Source organism: Trichomycterus rosablanca, chromosome 15 (assembly GCF_030014385.1).
Source record: "Trichomycterus rosablanca isolate fTriRos1 chromosome 15, fTriRos1.hap1, whole genome shotgun sequence".
Lineage (NCBI taxonomy): Eukaryota > Metazoa > Chordata > Actinopteri > Siluriformes > Trichomycteridae > Trichomycterus > Trichomycterus rosablanca.
In genome coordinates, this window is record NC_086002.1 from 23,917,649 (window position 1) to 23,938,430 (window position 20,782).

Here is a 20,782-nt window from a genome sequence, read left to right on the forward strand (position 1 = left end):
ATGTTGTTCAAATGTCGGCGATGCAATCACAACATCATCCAGGTAAACAGCACAACTTTTGTAGATCAGGCCTGCCAAGACTGTGTTCATAAGCCTCTGGAAAGTCGCAGGGGCATTGCAAAGTCCAAAGGGCATGACCTTGAACTGGAATAGGCCACAATGGGATGCAAAAGCAGTTTTCGGTCTGGCGTGTTCATCCACACCAACCTGCCAATAACCGCGAGCCAAGTCAAGTGTTGAGATAAACTTCCCCCGAGCAAGAAAATCAAGGGCTTCGTCCACTCTTGGTAACGGGTATCTGTCCTTCACTGTCACCTGGTTAAGGCCTCTATAATCCACACAAAACCTAGCTTCTCCAGAAGGCTTGGGGACAATGACAACCGGTGCAGACCAGGGTCCTGAAGCAGGTTCAATGATGTTGTCAGTAAGCATTGACAATGTGTTCTTCAATGAGTTTCTTCTTAAGCGGCGAAGAACGATATGGAGGAAGATGAATAGGTCTTGCATCACCAGTCTCAATGCAATGGACAGCGACAGTAGTGTGCCCAAGACGTGCTGCAAATAGGCCACTGAAATCTGTCAGCAACCCGTTCAATCTCTCTTTTTGTGCAGGCTCCAATACGGAGTCACCAAGACGAAGTGAACAGTCATTAAGACCAGAGTAAAGAAAGTCTGGTTCTTCTAGTGAACACAGGATGTCAGAGGATAGTGATACATCCCCATGATCTAGTTCATCAGGCATCTCTTGTGACCCTAGAGTGACAGTTCTGCTTGGAATGTGAATTGAGATGGATGCCCTGATCATGAAATCCATCCCGAGAATAAGAGGTGAGGACATTGTCTTCAAGACCACAAACCGATGGAAAAAACGTTGGCCTTGGAACCAAATAGGCAACCATGTAGTTCCTACTGGGTCGCAGTAAGCAGAATCAGCTAGCCTCAACGGAAGAGAAATCCATGGCTCGCACTTCAGCTTACCGGTTTTATCTTTATCAACATAATCCGCTAACACAGCAGATAACGAGGCACCAGTGTCAAGCGTTGCGGCTACAACCTGATTCTTAAGTTTAACACTCACACAGAAAGGTGTGTTCCAAGAAGCATCAGAAGACGTGTCTACTATATGCCCTAAATGATGACGATCTACAGGGGTACCTACATTGCCAGAAAACACACGAACCGCTTGAGGACTGTTGGGCCTCAGGGTGATACTGTCTACCGCCTTTGGCACCACCCTGCTGTTGACTTTTCTTTTTAGACTGTTCTTGATCCATAGGTTGTGTACTTAAACCACCTGGGCCTTGTGGCAAAAATTCAGTTACACCTTCATTAAAATTTCCATCTCCCTGAAAAGATTTACGGTTACACTGAGGACAGGTTCGCGAAGTATAACCAGGTAAAGAGCATTTGAAACACAACACGGCCCCGACTGACTTAGCAGGAGCTGTCCGAGAGCTACCAAAGTCTCTATGACCAAGTGCAGCATGCAATTCATGTGCCCGCAGCAAAAGATCTGCCACTGAGTTTAACCGGGTACCATACAATGCAATGGTATACTTTTCTTGTGCATGTTTGCAAACAAGTTCAACCTGGTCTAGTTCAGGAGGAGGATATCTGAGCTTACTGAATTCACTTAACATGTGTGCCACAAATGTCGGAAGAGGCTCATCTGGTGCTTGAAAGTAATCAAGAATACCCTTCCAGATTTTCTCTTGATTATTGGAAGGCAGAAAAGCTTTTTGAAAGAACTGCGAAAATTGGTCCCAACTACCCAAGTAGGGCTTGAGGACCTGAAACCAACTGCACATCAGTCAAAGTCATGTCCTGCTTAAAAGCTTCTACAGTACGCAACCATTCCATGGGTGGAATACTATCAGACCCATCAAACTCAGGCGGCTGCATTTTTGAGTGTTGCAGTAAAGACGTAAGCACACGTGAAGTGCTACTTAGCACATCAGAGTCAGAAGCGATACAGCTGCCTGAGCATCGGTTCGTACAGCAAGAAGTTTTATGTTTATCCTCAACACAAGATGTAATATGTGAATTGAGTACACCCGTAGAGGAATTAGACTGAGCCCCAAGCAAGTGAGAGCTTGAGTATGACCTAGGCTGACTAGACTCGGTAGTGTCTACTGTGTGAGCAAGTGTATGAGGTGTAGATGTACTTAAAGGAACAGACCACCTCACACTCTGACTACGAAGGTTAGCCCTAGTATCAGACCTCAATTGCTTAAGAATCTCAGTCTGAACTTCCAATGCAGTACTAAAACAATCATTTAACAGTCGTATCTCTTGTCTCATTGAATCAACCTGACTTTCTAAAGTGTCAGGCTTAGAGCTGGGTGCAGCAGCACAAGCCCCAACGGCACTGTCAGAGTCAGTCAAATGATCAAAATCATCCATTTTCACACAATACAGAAAACAGTATTAACAATGAACGGAATTGCATAAAACAGAACTACAATAATAAAGAAAATAGCTTACACTGAACTGTCAATTTATCAAAGTCACTAACTAATGTAAGTATTACAAAATTCAATAATGAACTCTAGAAAAGCATTAGTAATACAAAAACAATTAATAGAAACAGGCTTACTTGTTGCTTTCCTAAACACTGACAGGAGCTCTACTGCAAACCGATGTAAAACGCACCCGTTTTCATCCCATTAGAGTCCCAATGCAGGCGTAGCGTTTATACACCGCATAAAAGTACATTCATCCACTGTAAATAAACACTTAGTCTGTGAAACATCACCAACAGCCTTTGAAAAAAGTAAAATTGTCAGTGATAGAGTTCCACACGAAAACACAAACAAAAGTAAGTAAAAGTATCTTCTTTGCAAGGAAAATAAAGTTCACAAACCAGCTTAGTTTGCAACAGCATTCGTAGAACCGCTTGTCAAATTGGCAAACATGAAAAACAAAAACAAAAATCAGATTGCCCCTGAAATCGAGCGAAAGTTAAAAGTCAGTTCAATGTCCACAAAATGAAACTATAGAAAAAGTGTGACAACACGCAAGGCTAGCGGTTAGCATCCAGTAGCCTAGCCAGCATATCGTCACGAACTTCCAAAACAGAAAAATATCCAGTCTTCGTCGAAACAATAATTCACCAGCAAATGTGACGAAGCTCGATTCAGGAATAAAGTTAATTCGCTAGGAAAACTCACGGAAAAGCAACAAAATATATCCGTAACGAACCCAGGCCCAGTGTAGCAACCAAGCTAAAGCTAAAACCACACTAACACACTGTGGGTAGCCAAAAGTCCGCAGAAAACATAAAAAATAGTACAAAACCCTCCTTATTCAAAAATTAAAACACTCAGCACCGGATCATAACTCCAGGCAATGAGAAAAAGAAGAAGAATTGGAGAGTCCAGTTACAACACGGTTCGGGCGCCAATTTGTAACGTCTAGTTCGCGTGGGGAGGCCCCTTGAAGAGATTATTGGTGCCTATTTACTTGCCCTGTCGTCAGTAGAACACACACACGAGTCGACCAATGCAGGTAATGGGAGTATTTATTTGGCACAGGAGCACCCACACTTCCATTCATCACAATCCGGATAGCAGCAGCAGTAGAATAAAACAGTCAGGCTACAACCCGAGCTAACACCATGCATGCTTCTCTATCGCTGTCTGATGCTCTCTCAAAATGCGCATGCTCATACCCCTTAAAGGGAACGTTACAACGCGCTAACCGATTGCGCGACAGAGACACAAGCACAGCAGTTTCATTAGACGGTACACACGAGTCACATGACTGGCTAACGTTTAAGTCAGGCTAATAAATATTATAATAGTGTCGCTAGCTATATTTAGCGAGTTTTCAGACCCTCTAACAACTTTTCTGGTGTTATTGGAGACTTTTGGAGACTCGGATGTGAAAGCACATATCGTTCTGCAGTTACTGTCCTCACCGAGCAGTGGGTGCTGCTGTTGTTCTGTTGAGCCACATACACACACCCACAAACCCACACACACATTCACCTATAGGGCAATTCAGTGTCTCCAATTAACCTGACTGCATGTGTTTGGACTGTGGAAGGAAACCGGAGCTCCTGGAGAACATGCAAACTCCCCACTCTATAAAGGACCTGGACCGCCCGTCTAGGGGTCGAACCCAGGACCTTCTTGCCATGAGGCGACAGGGCTAGCCACCGTGCCACCCTTATTATATTTCATTAGGCCTATTATAAAATGTTTTAGGTAACATGAAAATGTTTATATTGTTTATTGCATTTCAAAAATAGAAAAAAAACATTGAATCATGTTTTAAAATGATAGATAAAATATCTTTAAAAAGCAAAACTAGTGCAGAATGATACATTTGTGTGTATTAATTCAACATTTTTGTTGTATGTGTTTGTTGTCATGAGCAGAACAGTAAAGTGCATCCAATAAATGATGATGTGGAGACTGTCCGCGCGACAGAAGAGTAAGAAACAAGTCATGATCTGATTTTACATCTTAAAACAGCTGTATGGATAATGAAAATGCAACAATCATGTATAAAAGATTACATTTATGTCCTTTAGTGTTTTTACCCATCATGCTTTTCTTGTGTTTTTGACTGAATGATGCAAAGCTTAACTCTGATTGGTTGTGTCTGCTGAGTAATCAATCAGTGGACATTTAATAGCTTAAACAACAAACGTTAGCTGTGTGTAGAAGAGCATACTTATATACTGCACGAGTATATACTAAATTGCACTAGTATACTGTGCAGTACAGCCAAAATACATACTGTATACTACATAGTGCAGAAGTATACACTGTATACTACATGTTGCAAGAATACACACTGTATACTAAATAGTGTACTAGTGTAAACTGTATGTTTCATTTTGCACCACTGTATACTGTGTACTGAATACAATGCAGCTGACTATATACCAAAATGCATTAGTAATGACATACTATTTTTCAAATCAATGCAGTCTGCAAATGGAGGGAACGTTCAGGACTCCCCAAAGACTTCAGCCAAAAGCAAAAGCAGTTTCTCTGTCCAGTCATTTCTGAAACGTCTTTTCAGGGTAAGTCATGATCATTTGAGAAGCAAAAATCAAAGATCATATTCAAATACAAGAACTTGGTCAAGTTATTGCAAACTAATAAACATGGGAAAATTGAACATAACTGTGTGTTTATGTTTTCCTGAGTAGAAGAACAAGAAAATTCCATTAACAGAAGAAAATGTTGAAGCTGTCAGCACTACAGAAAGGTAATAAAAGTGCAGAAGACTGAAAACTTTAGATATATGATTTTTAAGCAACAGATGGATATGAGCAAAATGTTCATGTATTTTTTAAGGTTGTTTATGGCCTTGAGTACAGCTAGACAGCATGTCGTGTTCTATTATATCTTTTATTGTAAAATTCTTTAATTCTTAGTTTAAACAGACAGAGAAGTGTAATCATTTCTTCTGTGTTGAATATGGCATGTTGTGCTAATTTCCATGTGGTTTATAATGATGAGATGTCACCCTGTCTGTCTGTCTGTCTGTCTGTCTGTCTCTCTCTCCAAACTATAGTGTAATGGATGTGTGTAGGGTGGATGAAGCCCAGAGTGAAAAGGCTAAAACACCCACACCAGTCCTCTCCGACGACAGAAAACAGCAGCTACAGGACAGAGGGTAAGAAATGCAGCAGCGTATATTTGTACGTTCATAAAGGTTAATACTGAACATGAACCCTGATCAGTATCGTGTTTGTGTCTGTCTGATTTAATTGCAGGTTTGAAAACTTGGGAAACAGCTGCTACGTAAATGCCAGTATGCAGTGCCTGTTCAGCGCAGAATCTTTCTGCAAACAGCTCATGAAGAACATAAATGAGGACATGCCAGATGAATCAGCCAACCTTACCGGGTAGAGAAGAAGAAACAATGTTTTCTGATCTGGTAAAGTGTGTTTTGTCCTTTTGCAGATGTTTTGCAAAGCTGTGGTCCATGAGAGAGAGAGAGCTCTGATTGGTCCACCAAGAACTCTCTTGTCTTGAAATTGATCAAGGCAGCTGCGTTTAACAACCCTGAATTTACACCTTACACTCAGAATGTAAGAAAACGCAACACAGACACCCTGAACATGATTGTTTTGTGTTTTAAGATGTGAAATGAACTCAGCTAACACAGTTGCAAGTAAGATTGAAATGTTTAAATGTTTAGGATGCTCAGCAGTTCATGTTCCACTGTTTGATGGAAATGGAGCAAACCATGAGTGGCGCAGGGGACATGGCTGTTGAATCCACAGTCAAAAAGAACTTCAACTTTCAGCTCTTGTGTATCATCACATGTAAAGGGTGAGAACCACTAATAAACTAAATGTTTACGTTCTTTCATTTGTTCTATTTTCACTAGAAATGACATGTCCACTTTGAGTGTGTAAATGTGGAGCACCACCTCTCACTTGGTCTTGTGCCTCAGGGATCCATCAAAGACGGCCTAAATGTATTTTTTAGGGTAAGTAGCACACACATCCATGCAAGTTCCAGTATGTACACAGTGGACAGGGCACTAATGCATTAAATGATGTCACACTCACACTAAAACCAGATTGAATTTTCTCTCAACTTTGCATTAAATGTGTGTGTGTGTGTGTGTGTGTGTGTGTGTGTGTGTGTGTGTGTGTGTGTTGCTCGCTCTCCGTGATACTGAAAGTTTTCAGATTTGAATATCGATAATAAACAGCTTTTATTATGAGTTACGATTAATTCTCTCTACTGATGCGATGCTGAATGGGTTGATTAGATTACAGCCAATAAGAACTGTGCAGAAATAAAAGACTCAGTTCCTTTTGTTCATTTCAAAGATCAGTTTAATAGAATCGGATCGTTGGCGAACGATCCATCACTAGTATATCTGCAGTTAGCACTGAGCATGTGAGTGAGAGGGGAGCGCCTGTTTAGCGGAGCAGATGTCAGGAACGAGATCAGTGAGATTCAAACACAGATCTGCTCTGATAAAAGTGAGAGAGCTACTGAGAACTTTACTGAGAACTTTACTGATAATGCTTTGGAAATGTCGAGATGGAAACCCCGAACATGAAGTATAGACGTAGTGAAGTACAGTGTCTGTGTAGCCCCGAATATTTATAAAAACATATTCGCTTTAATTAAACTGATTTTATTCAAATAGAATTATAAGAACTTTGAAACAGATTTTATTAGTACTTTACACATATTGTTTCATATTTTTTATTTATAATTATTAAATTATTTATTTTCTCGGTGAATGTAATTACTTTTCCGAGATTATCTGGCGTACCACCTCGTGCTGCTTCACGTACCACCAGTGGTACGCATACCACAGTTTGAGAACCACTGGACTATTCCATGAATTATTCTTTATTCTTTATTTTTCTCTCTTTATCTGTATAATTTCATGCTGAGGCCTTCATGCATTTAAAGGAGCCCTCCTACCTAGTGCTTATCTCAGATCTATCCAATTTGGAAAAGAACTAAGCTAAGTGAATTCTAGCAAAGACAATCCAACATGTTGTAATGTTTATAATTAAAATCCTCAGACAGACTGTCCGGGTAAGTCTACCAGTTATGTATCATTTCTATTTTAATACTGTGTTGGAGATGTAGTGTTAAGAATGATGTTATACCAATATTCTGAACACAAATCTAAAGAACATTTGTACTGCATGTTTAAATCACATGTATTGATTTCTGTGTATTAGAGCTGTTTAATCTATATAATCAGTATTTAGATTTTGTTCTGTTATTATGTTAGCGATATTAAAAGTTCACTTTTACAATCAGATGCATTTTAACATTACTTTGTGTAATAAAACTCTTCCCACACTAAGAGCAATGCTATGATTTCTCTCCAGTGTGAATGCGCTGGTGTCTTTTAAAATGACTCTGTTGATTAAAACTCTTCCCACACTGTGAGCACTGATATGGTTTCTCTCCAGTGTGAATGTGCTGGTGTTTTTTGAGATCACTCTGTGTATAAAAACTCTTCTCACACTGTGAGCACTGATATGGTTTCTCTCCAGTGTGAATGCGCTGGTGTATTTTGAGATTACTCTGTGTATAAAAACTCTTCTCACACTGTGAGCACTGATATGGTTTCTCTCCAGTGTGAATGCGCTGGTGTATTTTGAGAATACTCTGTTGATTAAAACTCTTCTCACACTGTGAGCACCGATATGGTTTCTCTCCAGTGTGAATGTGCTGGTGTATTTTAAGATTACTCTGTTGATTGAAACTCTTCTCACACTGTGAGCACTGATATGGTTTCTCTCCAGTGTGAATGCGCTGGTGTTTTTTGAGATTACTCTGTGTATTAAAACTCTTCTCACACTGTGAGCACTGATATGGTTTCTCTCCAGTGTGAATGCGCTGGTGTATTTTGAGATGACTCTGTGTATAAAAACTCTTCTCACACTGTGAGCACTGATACAGTCTCTCTCTAGTGTGAATGCGCTGGTGTATTTTGAGATTACTCTGTCGATTAAAACTCTTCTCACAGTGTGAGCACTGATATAGTTTCTCTGAAGTGTGAATGCCCTGGTGTCTTTTAAAATGACTCTGTTGATTAAAACTCTTTAACGTTTGCTGATTACTGGAGCTTCTGGTGGGCGTCAGATCCTCATGTTCAGTCTTAATCTTCACCAGAGTCTCATATTTAACACGGTTGCAGCTCTTGATGTGATTGTGGAGCTGATTTTGGGTTGTAGAGGAACATGGACACGAGGAGCAGCAGAAATCCTTGTTCAGTTCTGAAGCAGAAAATAATCAAATACATTTATAACATTATAAATCATCAAATACATTTATAACATTATAAATCATCAAATACATTTATAACATTATAAATAATCTAATACATTTATAACATTATAAATCATCAAATACATTTATAACATTATAAATCATCAAATACATTTATAACATAAATAATCAAATACATTTATAACATTATAAATCATCGGATACATTTATAACATTATAAATCATCGAATACATTTATAACATTATAAATCATCGAATACATTTATAACATTATAAATCATCGAATACATTTATAACATTATAAATCATCAAATACATTTATAACATTATAAATAATCGAATACATTTATAACATTATAAATCATCGAATACATTTATAACATTATAAATCATCAAATACATTTATAACATTATAAATCATCAAATACATTTATAACATTATAAATCATCAAATACATTTATAACATTATAAATCATCAAATACATTTATAACATTATAAATCATCTAATACATTTATAACATTATAAATAATAAAATACATTTATAACATTATAAATTATTTAAATACATTTATAACATTATAAATCATCAAATACATTTATAACATTATAAGTCATCAAATACATTTATAACATTATAAATAATCAAATACATTTATAACATTATAAATCATCAAATACATTTATAACATTATAAATAATCAAATACATTTATAACATTATAAATCATCAAATACATTTATAACATTATAAATCATCAAATACATTTATAACATTATAAATCAACAAATACATTTATAACATTATAAATAATCAAATACATTTATAACATTATAAATCATCAAATACATTTATAACATTATAAATAATAAAATACATTTATAACATTATAAATCATCAAATACATTTATAACATTATAAATAATCAAATACATTTATAACATTATAAATAATCAAATACATTTATAACAGTATAAATAATAAATACATTTATAACATTATAAATAATCAAATACATTTATAACATTATAAATCATCAAATACATTTATAACATTATAAATAATCAAATACATTTATAACATTATAAATCATCAAATACATTTATAACATTATAAATAATCAAATACATTTATAACATTATAAATCATCAAATACATTTATAACATTATAAATAATCAAATACATTTATAACATTATAAATCATCAAATACATTTATAACATTATAAATAATCAAATACATTTATAACATTATAAATCATCAAATACATTTATAACATTATAAATCATCAAATACATTTATAACATTATAAATAATCAAATACATTTATAACATTATAAATCATCAAATACATTTATAACATTATAAATCATCAAATACATTTATAACATTATAAATCATCAAATACATTTATAACATTATAAATCATCAAATACATTTATAACATTATAAATCATCAAATACATTTATAACATTATAAATAATAAAATACATTTATAACATTATAAATAATCAAATACATTTATAACAGTATAAATAATAAATACATTTATAACATTATAAATAATCAAATACATTTATAACATTATAAATCATCAAATACATTTATAACATTATAAATAATCAAATACATTTATAACATTATAAATCATCAAATACATTTATAACATTATAAATAATCAAATACATTTATAACATTATAAATCATCAAATACATTTATAACATTATAAATAATCAAATACATTTATAACATTATAAATCATCAAATACATTTATAACATTATAAATAATCAAATACATTTATAACATTATAAATCATCAAATACATTTATAACATTATAAATCATCAAATACATTTATAACATTATAAATCATCAAATACATTTATAACATTATAAATCATCAAATACATTTATAACATTATAAATCATCAAATACATTTATAACATTATAAATAATAAAATACATTTATAACATTATAAATAATCAAATACATTTATAACAGTATAAATAATAAATACATTTATAACATTATAAATAATCAAATACATTTATAACATTATAAATAATCTAATAATTTATAACATTATAAATAATAAATACATTTATAACATTATAAATAATAAAGATTGTTAGTAAATGTTAAACTGAGATCTGATGCTAAAGTCCTGTAACGTGATTCATCCTGCATTCATCATTTCCTGCTCACACTGATCTGCATGAGCACAATACAAGCTTTCACTGTATGATGCTTCATCCCAGCTGCCTCTGATTCTATTCAATCCAAATCTTATTTTACTCAAGATAAAAAATATCTTACTGAGTTCATCTTTATCTTCAGCTTCTTCCTTCTTCACAGATTTCATCTGGAAACCTCCACACTGTTGGTCCACTGGGGTGAGGTGTTCCACAGGGATCGAGGTTCCTTCACCTGAAATGTCTTTGTTTTGTGAAGAAAAAATAATAAGATTGTTATTGTTGGTATTAAGCACTTAAGTTAGAACTAACAGACACGTACTTCTATACTACCTGTCAAAAAAGACGATCTATAAACCTTTGTTCACACAGGGTTTCAGCAGATTTAATAATAATAATAATAATAATAATAATACAACCCCAAATAAAAATACTTGGGACAGTATGGAAAATAATAAAGCACAGAAGAGGATCATGGGCTGCAGCTAAACCACAGCATGGTGGAACTGATGAGGAGCTTCTGTGGTGGTGTTTGCCTTTATGTAAACAAAACCTGGTGCATGGACTCTGTCATAGTTAATACCTACTGCTCTGTTGACCTGGAATACCTGGTTATAACGTGTAGACCCTTTATAACCAGGTATTATAACCACCAGAGGTTTCCTGCATTGTTACTGCTGCAGTTTATATCCCTCCAGATGCTAATGCTAACGCAGCTATAAAAGACCTTTGTGAACCCAGATGGAGTCTTTATTGTTTCTGGAGACTTTAATCACTGCAGTTTAAGATCTGGATTCCAAAGTTTCATCAGAAGGGGACTCAAAATTTTGGACCAAGTTTACACAAATGTTGCTGATGCCTAAAAAGCTACACCCCTCCCCCCCACCTGGGTCAGTCTGATCACCTGTCTTTGTTCCTGCTCCCCAAGTACACCCCAGTCATCAGACGTCTGATACCCACAATAAGGACAGTTAAGATCAGGACGGAAGCTGCAGACTCATCTCTCCAGGACCATCAGCACAAACAATCATGTATATATTAAATATATCAGCTTATATACTCGACTTTATTTATTCTCATTCATTACCCAATCATTCAGCCACTTGTATTCACCTGGCATTACTCTGTAATTATATACTAGTCTACACACTGTACAGTCAGCATGATCTGTTTAATATTCTTTACTTCTGTCTCCTCATTTCACTCACCTGCTCTCTTATGCACTAAAAATACACAAATATTACAAGTAATTCAGATACGACCAAATTAGGAGAAATTATTTTATAAAAACGTTATATCTTACTGGGTTCATCTGTATCTTCAGGTTCTTCCTTCTTCACAGGCTTCATCTGGAAACCTCCACACTGTTGGTCCTCTGAGAAGAGCAGTTCCACAGAAGCAACAAGTTCCGGAGGGATTAAAGTGACTTCACCTGAAATTCATCAATATGAGAAGAAGAAACTCAACAACTGGAGGAAACTGAAGGTTGTGGGTTTGATTTCCAATTAAAAATAAATTCTAATTAGATTAAAACTTAAATCCAGACTGAAGTGTATCAGCACAGTACGGTACAGTACAGGTTCTAATCCCACTATCCACTTTCTCTTATTATTTTTACTGATTAGTGACTCCAATACTAACCATACTGTACTGTACCATACTGTACTGTACCATACTGTACTGTACCACACTGTACTGTACCATACTGTACCATACTGTACTGTACCATACTGTACTGTACCACTCTGTACTGTACCATACTGTACCATACTGTACTGTACCATACTGTACTGTACCACACTGTACTGTACCACACTGTACTGTACCATACTGTACTGTACCATACTGTACTGTACCACACTGTACTGTACCACACTGTACTGTATCACACTGTACTGTACCATACTGTACTGTACCACACTGTACTGTACCACACTGTACTGTACCATACTGTACTGTACCACACTGTACTGTATCACACTGTACTGTATCACACTGTACTGTACCATACTGTACTGTACCATACTGTACTGTACCACACTGTACTGTACCACACTGTACTGTATCACACTGTACTGTACCATACTGTACTGTACCATACTGTACTGTACCACACTGTACTGTACTGTACCATACTGTACTGTACCACACTGTACTGTATCACACTGTACTGTACCATACTGTACTGTACCATACTGTACTGTACCACACTGTACTGTATCGCACTGTACTTTTCCACACTGTACTATACCGTACTGTACCACACTGTACTGTACCACACTGTACTGTACCATACTGTACTGTACCACACTGTACTGTACCACACTGTACTGTACCATACTGTACTGTACCATACTGTACTGTACCACACTGTACTGAACCACACTGTACTGTACCACACTGTACTGTACCATACTGTACTGTACCATACTGTACTGTACCACATTGAATTGTACCACACTGTACTGTACCACACTGTACTGTACCACACTGTACTGTACCACACTGTACCATACTGTGCTGTACCATACTGTGCTGTACCACACTGTACTGTACCATACTGTATTGTAAAACACTACTGTACCACACTGTACTGCACCATGCTGTACCACACTGTACTGTACCATGCTGTACTGTACCACACTGTACTGTACCAAACTGTACTGTACCACACTGTACTGTACCATGCTGTACTGTACCACGCTGTACTGTACCACACTGTACTGTACCATGCTGTACTGTACCACACTGTACTGTACCATATTGAACTGTACCATACTGTACTGTACCACACTGTACCATACTGTACTGTACCACACTGTACTGTACCACACTGTACTGCACCATGCTGTACCATACTGTACTGTACCATGCTGTACTGTACCAAGCTGTACTGTACCACACTGTGCTGTACCACACTGTACTGTACCATATTGAACTGTACCATACTGTGCTGTACCATACTGTACTGTACCACACTGTACTGTACCATACTGTACTGTACCTCACTGTACTGTACCATGCTGTACCACACTGTACTGTACCATACTGTACTGTACCATGCTGTACTGTACCACACTGTACTGTACCATACTGTACTGCACCATGCTGTACCACACTGTACTGTACCATACTGTACTGTACCACACTGTACTGTACCATACTGTACTGCACCATGCTGTACCACACTGTACTGTACCATACTGTACTGCACCATGCTGTACCACACTGTACTGTACCACACTGTACTGTACCATACTGTACTGTACCACACTGTACTGTACCATACTGTACTGTACCACACTGTACTGTACCATGCTGTTTGTTTGTTTATTAGGATTTTAACGTCATGTTTTTACACATTGGTTACATTCATGACAGGAACGGTAGTTATTCATTACACAAGTTTATTCAATTCACAAGGTTATATCAAACACAGTCATGGACAATTTTTAGTATCTTCAATTTACCTCACTTGCATGTCTTTGGACTGTGGGAGGAAACCGGAGCTCCCGGAGTAAACCCATGCAGACACGAGGAGAACATGCAAACTCCACACAGAAAGGACCCGGACCGCCCCACCTGGGGTTCGAACCCAGGACCTTCTTGCTGTGAGGCGACAGTGCTACCCGTACCATGCTGTACCACACTGTACTGCACCATGCTGTAACACACTGTACTGTACCACACTGTACTGTACCACACTGTACTGTACCATGCTGTACTGTACCACACTGTACTGTACCATATTGAACTGTACCATACTGTGCTGTACCATACTGTACTGTACCACACTGTACTGTACCATACTGTACTGTACCTCACTGTACTGTACCATGCTGTACTACACTGTACTGTACCATACTGTACTGTACCATGCTGTACTGTACCACACTGTACTGTACCATACTGTGCTGTACCATACTGTACTGTACCATACTGTACTGTACCATACTGTACTGTACCACACTGTACGTACCATACTGTACTGTACCATACTGTACTGTACCATACTGTACTGTACCACACTGTACGTACCATACTGTACTGTACCATACTGTACTGTACCATACTGTACTGTACCATACTGTACTGTACCACACTGTACGTACCATACTGTACTGTACCATACTGTACTGTACCATACTGTACTGTACCACACTGTACGTACCATACTGTACTGTACCACACTGTACTGTACCATACTGTACTGTACCATACTGTACTGTACCACACTGTACTGTACCATACTGTGCTGTACCATACTGTACTGTACCATACTGTACTGTACCACACTGTACTGTACCATACTGTACTGTACCACACTGTACTGTATCATACTGTACTGTACCATACTGTACTGTACCACACTGTACTGTACCACACTGTACTGTACCATACTGTGCTGTACCATACTGTGCTGTACCATACTGTACTGTACCACACTGTACTGCACCATGCTGTACCACACTGTACTGCACCATGCTGTACCACACTGTACCACACTGTACTGTACCACACTGTACTGGCATCATGCTCCACATTTACTTACAGAAGAAATCATCATCATCTTCATCCTCCTCCTTTTGTATTATTTTCTTCTGGAATTCTTCATGTTGTAGATGTACAGGGGTGTCGTGTCCCTCTTCTGCTGACTGCATTATTAAAGCTCTAATAGACAGACAGACAGACAGACAGTCTAGTAAACTGTAAACAAAGTTTAACTATAAACAAAGTTTTAAAATATCACTTCTTTATATAAAAATTTGAGATTTAATCATGAAGAAACTCAATCAGTTCCGCTCCATTGATTCATTTTGCTGGATCGGTTGAAATGAATCGGTTCAGTAATATGAATCATGTGTGATGCTAACAGTTAGCGGAGCAGCTAATAGTTTGTGTGTTTAAATGAAACTGGAGTTAAAGCTCCTCAAATCCTCACAGTGATGTTTTATTATGAACTCTAGTTTTATTATGAATTAGAATGTAGTTATAATGAAATATAAGGGTTATAATTAAATACATATTTTACTTACAGATGAGGCTACGGTGGCCGAGAAGTGCAAAACAAATTTACATTTCAGAAAACAAAATTACAAAAAAACAAAAACAAATTTACAACAAAAGCAAAAACAAATTTACAAGTGCTCGGGTACCCAGTGTTTGTAAATTTGTTTTGGCATATGTAAAAGTGTTTCAGCACTTGTAAATTTATTTTCGGCATATGTAATTTTGTTTTCTAAAATGTATATTTGTTTTGCACTTCCCGGCCGCACATATTTGACGGAAAAGGCAGGGACAATAAACCGGAAGTGCGTGTTGCTTACCTGCTGTCAATCAAACTGTTTCTCAGCGATAAAGTGAACGGAGTTTGTGATGGTGACGATAAACAAGGTTTTGTCTAGTTTGTGGAAATCATTTTATCCAGTTGACCCGCTATTGTTTTTCTTGTGGAAAGTTTTGTGCAGATGTTTAGACGTGGCGTGTGCATCTCTATTTACCGTCCGCTCTTCTAAACATCTAAGGAATTCCCACAAGAACAACAAAAGCGAAATAATGAAAATAATTAACACAAAATGGACAAAACATTGTTTATTAGGGACGGAACATTTGATACCGAGGCTTTAAAACTTGTTTCACTTTTGTAACAGTGGACTCAGTGTATCGGAGCTTATATTAAAGCAGCATGTGCGGGACTGATGAAGCTTTGTGCTGTGTTTTATCTCACTCACTATATAAGAGACAATCAAACCAGGGTTACCCACCGTCCTGTAACATACACAATCCTTCTTTATCTGGAGACTAAACACCGCGTTCAGTATTGAACTGATACAGGACGCTTTGTTCCGTATTTTTATCAGTGGGAGACTGAGGGAATTATATTAAGTAGTGTTCACTTTTATTCTTAGTAACGGTGTGTGTGTGCTGGTTATAGCAGCAGGGGGGGACCTTACACAGTCATGAGAACAAAGGTTTTATTTATGGTGTTTAACATTTATTATTTTCATTCTTTATAATAATAAGTCAGAACCATATTTTAGGCAAAACAACGCACTCCGCCCACTGTGCTACTCATACAGCGGTTTATTAAACAGGTTATGTCACGTTACTAACAATAAAAGTGAACACTATTTAATATAATGAATTAAGCAGCAGTTTCCTTCTGTTTCATACACCACACCGTCTCCCATTGATAAAAATACGGAACAAAGCGTCCTGTATCAGTTCAATACTGAACGCGGTGTTTAGTCTCCAGATAAAGAAGGATTGTGTATGTTACAGGACGGTGGGTAACCCTGGTTTGATTGTCTCTTATATAGTGAGTGAGATAAAACACAGCGCCAAAGCTTCATCAGTCCCGCACATGCTGCTTTAATATAAGCTCCGATACACTGAGTCCACTGTTACAAAAGTGAAACAAGTTTTAAAGCCTCGGTATCAAATGTTCCGTCCCTAATAAACAATGTTTTGTCCATTTTGTGTTAATTATTTTCATTATTTCGCTTTTGTTGTTCTTGTGGGAATTCCTTAGATGTTTAGAAGAGCGGACGGTAGATAGAGATGCACACGCCACGTCTAAACATCTGCACAAAACTTTCCACAAGAAAAACAATAGCGGGTCAACTGGATAAAATGATTTCCACAAACTAGACAAAACCTTGTTTATCGTCACCATCACAAACTCCGTTCACTTTATCGCTGAGAAACAGTTTGATTGACAGCAGGTAAGCAACACGCACTTCCGGTTTATTGTCCCTGCCTTTTCCGTCAAATATGTGCGGCCGGGAAGTGCAAAACAAATATACATTTTAGAAAACAAAATTACATATGCCGAAAATAAATTTACAAGTGCTGAAACACTTTTACATATGCCAAAACAAATTTACAAACACTGGGTACCCGAGCACTTGTAAATTTGTTTTTGCTTTTGTTGTAAATTTGTTTTTGTTTTTTTGTAATTTTGTTTTCTGAAATGTAAATTTGTTTTGCACTTCTCGGCCACCGTATGAGGCTGTACAGTACAAACACAGCAGCTTCTTGTTCTTCTTATGATGGTTAATGGCGGATGGCAGAACAACTTAAGACGCACCAGCGTCACCAACTGGACTGGAGTTAAACAGCAGCTCAGCAGATATAAACCTCCATTAGTCCTGTATCTCTCAGTTAGATTTAGAGAGAACTACTAGTGGTGTGTGATACTGCAGAATCTGGTATCAATCCAAAACCAAGTACATACAGGGCCGGTATTGATCTGATACCGATACTTTTTAATGATTAAGGTTTATGCATCATTAAATTGCTAAATCTGAATGAATTTTCATGACTTTTAGGTGAATTCTTGTAATACATACATTTTTGTAAGTAGCTGCTCTCAGTAGGGTTGTAGATAAATTCAGATATATAAAGCTCAGATTTCTTCTTTATGGTGCTTTACTTTCTTATAACGTGTCCTTTTACTTTACACATTTAGTTTAAATAAAAATAAACTACACTAATGTTAGACATATTGGGGTGGTTTCCCGGACAGAGATTAAGCCTAGTCCTAGACTAAAACAGCCTTTTAAACTAAATTAAAAGAAATCTGCTTTCTCAGTCATGGCTTAAAATAGGCCTAGATTAAGCCTAATTCTGAATGATCTAATTTGATTTCTTGAATGAAGATTAGATCTATTGCAGGACCAAATTGAGGCTTAATTTAAACCCCACAGGAGGCAGGTTTAACTTCAGATTAATGTTGTTTGTCAAAGAAAACAAATGAATTACTTGCACTATGTCAATGAAGATCAGTGAGTACCACCAGCTAGACATGTTACTGCTGACAAAAGTGACCCGTTACTTAATTTTGATGACATTAGTTTTTGAGAACGTTTTAGAATGTACAACTCCAAATCAGAAAAAGTTAGACAGAATGGAAAATGCAAATAATAAAAACACAGAGTTTCTTACATTTACTTTGGTTTTATTTGATTGCAGACAGGATGAACCTGAAATAATTAATGTTTTATCTGCTCAACTTCATTTCATTTATTAATGAAGATCTCAATATACTTTTCTGTATTAATGCTGCATCATAGAGTGTAAATGACCTTTACCGGGGGCACTGACACACCTCATACCATGACACACCCTGGTACTGACACACCCCCATACCATGACAGACCCTGGCACTGACACAGCCCCATACCATGACAGACCCTGGTACTGACACTGAGCCAATAATGAGATACTCCGTCTTATGGGTATTCAATAGAAGAAAGTTTGAGCCATGAGTTAACCACAGCCATGAGTTAAGATCACAGATGCACTCGGTGAGGGATGGTGGTGGAAATGGATCAGATGGTATAAGGTTTATAAGGTGTCCTCAGTGTAGCAGTGAAAATTTAACCCATGATGACGAAATATTTCACCAAGGGGCAGGATGTAAATAAGAAACAGCAACGGTCCCAACACTGAGCCGTAGCTAGTTTTAAGATAGTTTGAGACTCCATAGTCCAGGTGTTAGTAATCAGTAGCTAATCTGTGTTTCAGAAAGTCTTTTTTAAAGACAGGATTTACTATTCCAGATTAAGGCCTACTCCTGTCTTAAATTAAACCCTGTCTGGGAAACCACCCCTAAATGACCCAGGTTGTCAATAATGTTAATTCCCTTATGTGATATTGAAGCTTTCTTAGTTTAATGCTCAGTTTCAACCTAGTACAAAGATGTAGCTTGTCATAATCTTTTGTATCCCTTGTAGGCAGCACCATTTTTCACAGATGAGCCCCTTATTTAGAGTAACATACATGCATTATTAATATTATTTCATTTTCATTTCATTTCATTTTCAGCATTTAGCAGGCGCTTTTATTCAAAGCGACTTACACAATGGGAACACGATGAGCAACTGAGGGTTAAGGGCCTTGCTCAGGGACCCAACAGTGGCAACTTGGTGGTGGCGGGGCTTGAACCGGCAACCTTCTGTTTACTAGTCCAAGACCTTAACCACTGAGCTATCACTGGCCCAATATTATTAATAATGTGGTGAAAATTCCTGCATTTTTTAAAAATCGCAATATACTGTATATATCGCAGGAAAAAAAATCGCAATGTCAGTTTTTTCCAATATCGTGCAGCCCTAGAATCAAACTCACACCTTTCTGACTGTAAGTGTATGTTCACTACCTGTTCTATTTACAGTGCTGATGAAAGTCACTAAATGACATAAAATCAGTCTGTTAACTGGGCTTAGATTAGGCTCAGCAACTAAACCAGTCCCTCAAAGGCCTTGCCCCGTGTGAGGATCGAACTCAAGACCTTCAGATTATGAGACTGACACGCTACCTACTGCGCTAACGAGGCTGACATGAACATAAGTAGACAAAAACATGTGGAGATGTCTGAATCCGACCGTTTCTTTGGCTGAAGTTTAGGCACAATATTGAAAATCAGATTTGATTCTAATGAACGGCTCTTTCAAATGAAGCGAGTCGCATCTCTGGGAGCCGTTATATATATATGTTTAATATGTTTTCATTTTTGTGGTGTTCTTATCGGCTGTAATACACCCAATCTGCTTCACATCAGTACGGGGAATGAATCAGTCATAATAAAAGCTGTTTATTGTCGGAATTCAAATCCGAAACACATCACACACACACACACACACACACACACACACACACACACACACACACAGAGAGAGGGAGATAATATTATATTCTATAAACTTGCACAAGTGTGTTTTTTTTTTTGCAAGTTCAGGCTTGTCAGTGAATGTAACCGTATTCGGTACACAGAGATATTATATTGACATGCTTGCGCGTTATGCCAACCCACCCCATGGTTTTGAATGGCAAGGTGCTA

At 37.1% G+C, this 20,782-nt stretch overlaps 1 non-coding gene and 1 pseudogene across 1 annotated transcript; both read right to left on the reverse strand.

The window, feature by feature from the left end:
• Positions 1-20,782, reverse strand: part of LOC134328715 (zinc finger protein 271-like) — a 525,414-nt pseudogene that overhangs the window by 348,615 nt on the left and 156,017 nt on the right.
• trnam-cau (transfer RNA methionine (anticodon CAU)) lies at positions 20,206-20,278 on the reverse strand. Its single transcript has one exon. It is a non-coding gene; the product is annotated as a tRNA-Met (tRNA).